Raw genomic sequence first — 9,045 nt, forward strand, 5'->3', positions numbered from 1 at the left:
TTGAATAAACAAAAAAATCATTAAATTAATATTAGTGCAAAAACAACAGAAGTCCTTAGTCCAACCTAAAACAGCCCATAATTCATTGCTGAGGTTCATGCCGTGTAGTGTTGAAGAGCTTGATGGTTGTTGGTAAGAAGGTATTTTTGAACCTGATGGTCATGATTTCGAGACCTTCTTTCCGAAGGTAGCCATGAAATTAATGTGTGGCCAGAGTGGTGTGGACCCTTGATGATGCCGGCTGCCTTTTTGAGGCACTGCCTCCTGTAGATCCCATCAGTGGTGGGGAGGTCAGTACCTGTGATGGAGCGGGCCAGTGTCCAGCTTTCTCCGCAATCCTCTTCAATCCTGAACGTTCAAGATGCCAAGCCAGGTCATGATGTAGCCAGTCAATATGATCTGTACTGTATTTAACAAGGAACTGCAGATGCTGGAAAATCAAAGGTACACAAAAATGCTGGAGAAACTCAGCGGGTGCTGTAGATCTGTAATAGCTCAAAAGAGTGTGCAATGACATATCAAATCTCCTCAGTCTTCTAAGATTGATGGGCTTACTTTATAGACAATAGACAATAGGTGCAGGAGTAGGCCATTCCTCATCTCTGTTCTAAATGGCTTACCCCTTTTCCTTACACTATGGCCCCTGGTTCTGGACTCCCCCAACATCAGGAACATGTTTCCTGCCTCTAGCGTGTCCAAACCCTTAATAATCTGATATGTTTCAATGAAATTCCCTCTCATCCTTCTAAATTCCAGAGTATACAAGCCGAGCATTTGATAGTCCCGCCATCCCGGGAATTAACCTTATAAACCTACGCTGCACTCCCTCAATAGCAAGAATGTCCTTCCTCAAATTAGGGGACCAAAACTGTACACAATACTCCAGGTGCGGTTTCACTAGGGCCCTGTACAACTGCAGAAGGACCTCTTTGATCCTATACGCAACTCCTCTTGTGATTGCATCATTACGCTATTCCCAGGACAGGGCTTCGGAGATCTGCAGGCCCAAGAGCATGAAGTTGTTGATTCTTTCCACCAACAAATCATCAATGGAGACAGGTTGACACCCAATGGATCCTCCGCTTTCCCCGTCTAAAGTCAACAATCAGCCCTTGGTCTTGCTGATGTTGAGCGCAAGGTTATTAATCAGGCTCCAATCAATCAGATTTTCAATCACCCTCCCATTCTCTGACTGATCATTATCCATAATTCATCCAACAACATTATGATGTCCGCAGAGTACCATGTTTCTGAAGAAGGGTCTCGACCCGAAACGTCACCCATTCCTTCTCACCAGAGATGCTGCCTGTCCCGCTGAGAATCCGGCATTTAGTATCTATCATGTTTACAATTCTGTTGTGCTGCTGTAAGCAAAAAAAAATGATTGTTCTGTTTTGGGACATATGACAATAAAACTCTTGATGTTTATACTCTTTTGCACTACTTGGTGTCTGGTGTGATTTGGCCTCGATAACACGCAAGGCAAATGTTTTCACTGCATCTGAGGGCTCTGTACAATAAGAGACCAACACCAATATTCGACATTAATAATAAACCAAACCAAAGTGTTTCAACAGTAGGACATGGTCCTGAATTGCCCACATTCAACGATGCAGGTGCCTTGCTCTTCCTCATGCAAGGGGAAGGAGATTTTTCATTTAATTTTGTTGTAAAGCATTGAGGTAAAGACCATTTGCAAATGTCATTATTTGCTGTTATTCCTTTTCTTCCAGCTATTGGTGCAAGGACGGAGAGCAGGGAGCCCACTGGAATGCAGCAAGCCAATGCTCGGAGGACATTAAAAGAGTACAGCACAGGAACTGGCCCTTCAACTCATCATGCCTATGTCAACCATGATGCCAATCTAAACCAATCCCAGGGCGGCACAGTGGTGTAGCGGTAGAGTTGCTGCCTCACAGCTCCAGGGATCCGGGTTCGATCCTGACTACGGGTGCTGTCTGTACAGAGTTTGTATGTTCTCCCCGTGACTGCGTGGGTTTTCACCGGGTGCCCCGGTTTCCTCCTGCACTCCAAAGGTGTACAGGTTTGTCGGTCAATTGGCTTTCAGTAAAATTCTGCACTGTCCCTAGTGTGTGGGAAGATGTTAGTGTATGGGGTGATCGCTGGTTGGTGCTGGCTCAGCACCTGTTTCCTTGCTGTATCCTTTTTTTACAGATACATCGCGGAAACAGGCCCTTCGGCCCACACAGTCCGCACCAACCAGTGATCCCTGCATATTAACGCTATCCTACACACACCAGGGACAAAGTAAGATTGGGCTTTGAATTTTAAATCAAGCTGTCAACTTGCTGTTAATCGGATCTCAACATCCTTGAAAGGTACCATGAGCTGAACTGTATGCCATTTCCCATTAAAAACTAGAGAGTGGCCACTCTGAAAATGGCCTGCTATCATCTTAAAGGTCACCAATCCCAGCTAGATGAGTTCAAGATGATCAACTACAAATGTTGTCTTCCTGTGCTTTGTTTATTGTCCATGCTCAAGTCACTCTGGACTCGGTGGGGAAGAAGCTCAGTTGAAGGCGTCCTCCCTCCCCAGCCTCCCTCCCCCCCCCCCCCCCCCCCCCCAACGTCACCCTCCCCCACCTACCCCCCCGACCCGGCTAAGTGGGGACCCAGCCCTGGGGTAGCCCCGCACAACTAGGGGGCGGGACAGGCACTGGTAGGACTGTTCAGTGAACATTTGTAAATTTGTCAGCTCCAGAAACGTGGCGATGTTGTTGTACTGCCTCTAGAGGTGAGGTCTGAGGTATGATTTTACCAGGTTGTATGCAGAACAAAGCATTCCGCATAAAGTATCATCATTAACTCATTGAACAATCTGAAACCCCACAAACTATTTGCTCAAGGCCTGTATCTAAGTGATAGCCAAAGTCTTAGCCAAATAACCTGAGGTGCTTTATGAAGCAACTACCATGACGTAGTTTTCTAGGAGTCATCCATCTCCTCTCTCTGGTTCACTTAAGGGTGCAGTCCTTCATGATCAGTACGGAGGGCCAGGCAACTTATTCTTATTGTCACTGGGCACCGCACAGTGAAATTCCTTTTGCACAGAACACACATAGATGAGTTGCCATATTTTGGCACCATTTACAAAGAGTCCAAAGTCTTTGGACTCCCGATTAAGGTTTTAGTTTTTTTAGTTTTAGAGATTGAGCGCGGAAACAGGCCCTTCGGCCCATCGAGTCCACGCCGACCTGCGATCGCCGCACACTAAAGGGCCTCTCCACCTTGGGCGTCATTTGCACGTCACGCAGATGGCGAGCGAAGATTTTGTACATCCCAAAATCCTGGGGCGCCGTGCGCGTCACTGCCTACCTCACCACGCACCATGCACGCATCATCATCGTGACGCGTAACTGATGTCGCGTTAATAACGCGCAAATGGCGCCCAAGTGGGACAGGCCCTTAAGACTATCCTACACACACACTTGGGATAATTTTACATTTACACCAAGCCAAAAAAATGTACAAACCTGGACGTTTTTGGAGTGTGGGAGGAAACCGAAGATCGCGGAGAAAACCCACGCGGTCACGGGGAGAATGTACAAACCACGTACAGACAGCACCCGTAGTTGGGATCGAACCCGGATCTCTGGCACTGTGAGGCAGTAGCTCTACCGCTACACCACCGTGCCGCCCTGAGGCAAGTCCCAGGCCACTCCCTGCAGGGCCTCCTCCGTCCATCCATACGATATGCAATTGGTTATTATTAATATTAATAAAGAGTATTTTCTAAATTAAAAAAAACAAGGCATTGTTTTAATCCCCACGCAACAGGATGGGAGGGGAGTATACATCTTACGCAGATGCTCCACCTTTCCCCAGTACTGAGGCAGAGGATGATCAGTCATTACATATACTAGAAATGGAGATTGAAAGACTGTTCGGCTCCAGATGAAGCAGGAGGCATGGGACCTAGATGGAATAGGGACCTGAGGTGCAGGCTCTGTCCTAACGTTATGCAATGTGTTGGAAGGAACTGCAGATGCTGGTTTAAACCGAAGATAGACACAAAAAGCTGGAGTAACTCAGCAGGACAGGCAGCATCTCTGATGAGCATCAGACTGAAGAAGGGTTTCGACCCGAAATGTCACCCATTCCTTCTCTCCAGAGATGCTGAGTTACTCCAGCTTTTTGTGTGTAACTTTATGCGATGGCAGGCTGGCTTAAATGGCCTGCCCCTGCTTCTTGTCTCTGTTCCGCTTCCTTCTGAAACTATTGATCAACTCCAGGGTAATTGGAGTACGGACAGCAGCAAGTTAACATCCAGTAGTTTCTTGACAGGTCATTTAAAATATAGCTTATGAGCAAGGCCCACATCTTGCAATGTGATCTCTCGTCATTTCGCATGTGTGGTTTAGGCCGCTTCTGCCGTATCATGCAGTCATTAAACGCCTGGTGCAAAATGTTGCACAGAAACGTCAATCTGAGCCCATATGCCTCTTGTTTGGGGAAGTACTATCTTGAGGCTAGGTCTCACTTTTCCCTATTGACTTTTAAAACTGACACTCAATCAGTCAGAGGCTCGAAATAGTGTACTTCAAAATTGAAAAAGAATTTGATAAGTAGCAGCCATCTTCAGGCCGTCCTGCTGGGTCAAGAGAGACTCGGTTGCAGACGAGCTCTGTGGGTTCTGAGGGGGCTGATAGGCCCGAGATTCACAGGCTCTCCGCAGATGAAACTGCAAAGAGCGCAGTTGTGTACTTTGGTAGTAGGAATTAAGGGCATAGACTATTCTCCAAATGGGGAGAGGATTCAGAAATCGGAGGTGCAAAGGGATTTGGGATTGCCGGTACAGGTTTCCCAGAAGGTTAATTTGCAAGTTGAATCGGTAGTAAGTGAGGCAAATGAAATGCCGGCGTTTATTTTGAGAGGACTAGAATATAAAAACAGGGATGTAATGCTGAGGATTCATAGGGCACTGTGCAGACTGCATTTTGGAGTATTGTGAGCAGTTTTGGGCCCCATATCTGAGCAAGGATGAGCTGACATTGGAGAGGGTCCAGAGGAGGTTTATGAGAATGATCCCAGGAATGCATGGGATAACATATGGTGAGCGTTTGACGGCACTGGGCCTGTACTCGCTGGAGTTTAGAAGTATGAGGGGAGGACCTCATTGAAACTTACCGAATAGTGAAAGGCCTGGATAGAGTGGATGTGGAGAGGATATTTCCACTAGTGGGAGCGTCTCGGACCAGAGTTCAACAGCCTCAGAATATAAGGATGTACCTTTGCAGAGGGGATGAGGAGGAATTTCTATAGTCAGCAGGTGGTGAATCTGTGGAAGCCATTAGATATTTTTAAACCAGAGATTGTCGGATTCTTGATTAATAAGAATGTCAAAGGTTATGTGGGGAAGGCAGGAGAATGGGGTTAGGAGGGAGGGATAGATCAGCTTGATGGGCCGAATGGCCTAATTCTGCTCCTATCACCTATGACCGTATGACTGATGACATCAATCAGCCATGTTAGCATGGTGGAGTACATTCTATGAGCTGAGTGACCTAATTCTGCTCCTGACTTTTGAACTTATGAAACTAATGGAGCTATGTTGGGGAAGGTTGTCGGTTGCTCTGATTGTTGTCCATTCATTCCACTGCCTGGCATGGCATATGTAATAGATATGCAGCTTAACTAACATTCAGCTTGGTAAGATAGACACAAAAAGCTGGCGTAACTCAGCGGGGATCTGTTATCATTGCATTTGAAGCCAAACCACATAAATATCAAGTCACAGCACAATGAGGAATGTCAAAATGAAGCACAACGTATTTTATGTCTTTGAGGAGTGCCAACACATAAAATATTAAATGGTGGAAAGAAGGAACTGCAGGTGACAATTTACCAAGGAAAGGCACAACATGCTGGAGTAACCCAGTGGGTCAGGCAGCAACCCTGGAGGACATGGATAGTTTTGGGTTTTTTTCAGTCTGAAGAAGGGTCTCAACCGAAACGTCACCCATTCCTTATATCCAGAGATGCTGCCTGTCCCGCTGAGTTACTCCAGCATTTTGTGTCGATCTTCGATATAAATCAGCATCTACAATTCCCTCCTACATGTTTAGTTTAGTTTAGTTTAGTTTAGTTTAGTTTAGTTTAGGGGTTTAGGGTTTTCTCCAGGCGTTCTGCATTCATCTCACATTCCAAAGACATGTAGCTGTGTAGGTTAATTGACCTCTATAAATTGCCCCCAGTGTGAGAGTGGGGGTAACAGTGGGATAATGCAGAACTGGTGTGAATGGGTGATCGCTGGGGGGTGTGGACAACACGGTGAACCGGAATGGCCTGCTTCTACGCTACATCTTTCAATCAATCAACGTTTGTTTATCACTTCAAGACAACAATACGCAGCTAACTGCTAACTAGCCACAGACAATTGAGAAAGCGTGTTGGCTTTCAATAGTGAGAAGATCTGAGTATAGGATTATGGAGTCTGAAGAATTTTGAAGAAGGGTCTCGACCTGAAACCTCACCCATTCCTTCCCTCCAGAGATGCTGCCTGTCCCACTGAGTTACTCCAGCTTTTTGTGTCTATCTTTGGTTTAAACCAGCATCTACAGTTCCTTCCTACACAGGATTAGTTATGTTTTGTTTAGTTTGGTTTAGAGATACAGCATGGAAACCAACCCTTCAGCCCACTGAGTCCGCACCGTTCATCGATCATCAGTTAACACTAGTTCTATGTTATTACATTTAAGGTCGTGAGTAGTCTCCTCAGTCGCCAAAAGAGTCGTAGCGTCTTTCTGGTCACCGCTGGATTTTCAACATGTTGAAACATTTTCGGAGACAGTCGGCGACAGTGGGTTGACGCCGATGAGCGTAGTTTGATTTCTCCTGATGTAGGTGCTGTCGTAGCTTGTCGCCAGGTGACATAGGTTGTCGCCGGTGCTGACTTTGGTGAATTCCATTAGCGATTACCTACATCAACCTATGTCAACCGGCAACAGGTACCAGTGACTGAATTCGCTTCAGTTGTCTTCAGTTGTTGCACACAGGGTCGTAGCTTGTCGTAGCTTGTCGCGGGTGGAAGTACGTTGACTTCGGTTGTCGTAAGTTGCCACCTGTGTGGTCGTAGATTGTCATAGGTGTGGTCGTAGGTGGACGTCCTAATGGGCCGCCGGTTGTCGGTAGCTTGCCGTAGCTTGACGTGCGCCAGGTGGTAGGTTGTTGTAGACATTGTCGTAGACATTGTCGTAGGGGGGTCCAGTCGCCGGTTTTTCGGCGACCTGCTACGACTATGACAGTCGCCGGCAGTCACCTAAAAAATCGCCTAAGTGGGACAGGCCCCATTTCTCATCTCTTCCCAACACATCAGAAGTAATATTACAGTGGCTAACTAACAGACAAAAACATACATGTTTTTTTGGGGATGTGGAAGTAAACCGGAGCACCCGGTGTTATAGAAACCCAAGTTGTCACATGGAGAACGTGCAAACTCCACACAGACATGATCAGATAGGTCAGGATCGAACCCAGGTGTCTGGCGCTGTGATGCAGTAGCTCTACGAGCTGTTCCATCGTGCCACCCTGTCTTCCTAAAATAAGAGAGGCATAATCGGACTGAATCGATGGACAAAGTTGCCTCTTGATGGAGAATTAAAGGAGCAAGCAACTATAAGCTTGGGGTTTCCCCTGGGACTCAACACAGGTACTCTCACAGCAGTCCCCCAGCATATGTTTGATTTGGAATACCAAGTCAGGTTCTGATTCAGATTCTTTTTAGTTTGGTTTAGTTTGGAGACGCAGCACGGAAACAGGCCCTTCGGCCCACCAAGTCCTCGCCGACCAGCGATCCCCACACATTAACACTATCCTACACACATACAAGGGACAATTTACACTTATGCCAAGCCAATCAACCTACAAACGTTCACGTCTTTGGCGTGTGGGAGGAGACCGCAAATCTTGAGGAAAACCCACGCGGTCACGGAGAGAACATACAAACTCCGTACAGACAAGCACCCGTAGTCGGGATCGAACCCGGGTCTCTAGTGCTGCAAGCCCTGTAAGGCAGCAACTCTACCGCTGCGCCACCATGCCACCCTCTCTGAGACACTGAAATATTGGGTCGATGTGTGGAGTGGATGGAGCAAGCCCCTATTCCACCTCCCTGATCCAAAAATCAATTGGTCCGTAGAAAAAGGACGTGTCAGATATTAAACTGATAAGAACAGATACAGCGCTTGATCTTAGCTAAAAGGCTGAAAGGATTTATGGTCATATATAGCAGGGTGCAATGGAATTCCTTGTTTACACAAAGCGCACAGTGAACAATGTATATACAGTAATAATGAATACAACGATAAACAATGCTCAGTACAAGCCTGAGGAAGGTCACCTCATCTTCCTCTGGGAATGCTACAGCCTTGTTGTCTCAAAACTGAGTTCGGCCACAAAGGAAACAAAGTGTTGGAGGGTTAGATAGAGCTCTTAAAGATAGTGGAGTCAGAGGATATGGGGAGAAGGCAGGAACGGGGTACTGATTGCGGATGATCAGCCATGATCACAGTGAATGGCGGTGCTGGCTCGAAGGGCCGAATGGCCTACTCCTGCACCTATTGTCTATTGTCTATTGTCCATTGCCTAACTCAGCAAGTCAGGCAGCATCCCCGGGCAAAATGGATAGGCGACGTTTCGGGTTGGGACCCTTCTTCAGACATTGCGGGGGAGAGGGGATGAAAGGTAGAAGAGAGGAGGGGCAGGACAAAGCATGGCAGGTAATAGGTGAAAATGGATGAAGGTTGGGAGGGGTTAATGGTTGGACAACGGCCGGAGATGCAAAAAAAAGTGTGAGCAAAAAGGATTGAAGAGTTATGAATTGTGAAACCAGAAGAAGGAATATAGGAATGAGTGGTAGGGAGAGGGGAGAAATAGGTGTGATTCCAGTTGGGGCACAGGGGAAATTGGGGAGGGGGGCAGAAAGGGAGTTGTGGGGGGAGAAAAGAGGGTGGGGGTTTTCTTATAGAGTTTACTATAATTGGAGAGTTTCATTTCATACCGTTGGGTGTAAGCAATGAAGTGC

General features: G+C 46.8%; 1 non-coding gene across 1 annotated transcript; it reads right to left on the reverse strand.

Annotated features, from left to right (window-relative positions):
* Positions 1 to 8,054: 8,054 nt before the first annotated feature.
* On the reverse strand, positions 8,055 to 8,236 carry LOC129693410 (U2 spliceosomal RNA). Its single transcript, XR_008722873.1, has one exon. It is a non-coding gene; the product is annotated as a U2 spliceosomal RNA (small nuclear RNA).
* Positions 8,237 to 9,045: the final 809 nt, after the last annotated feature.

This window comes from Leucoraja erinacea, chromosome 2 (assembly GCF_028641065.1).
Source record: "Leucoraja erinacea ecotype New England chromosome 2, Leri_hhj_1, whole genome shotgun sequence".
Classification (NCBI taxonomy): Eukaryota; Metazoa; Chordata; class Chondrichthyes; order Rajiformes; family Rajidae; genus Leucoraja; species Leucoraja erinaceus.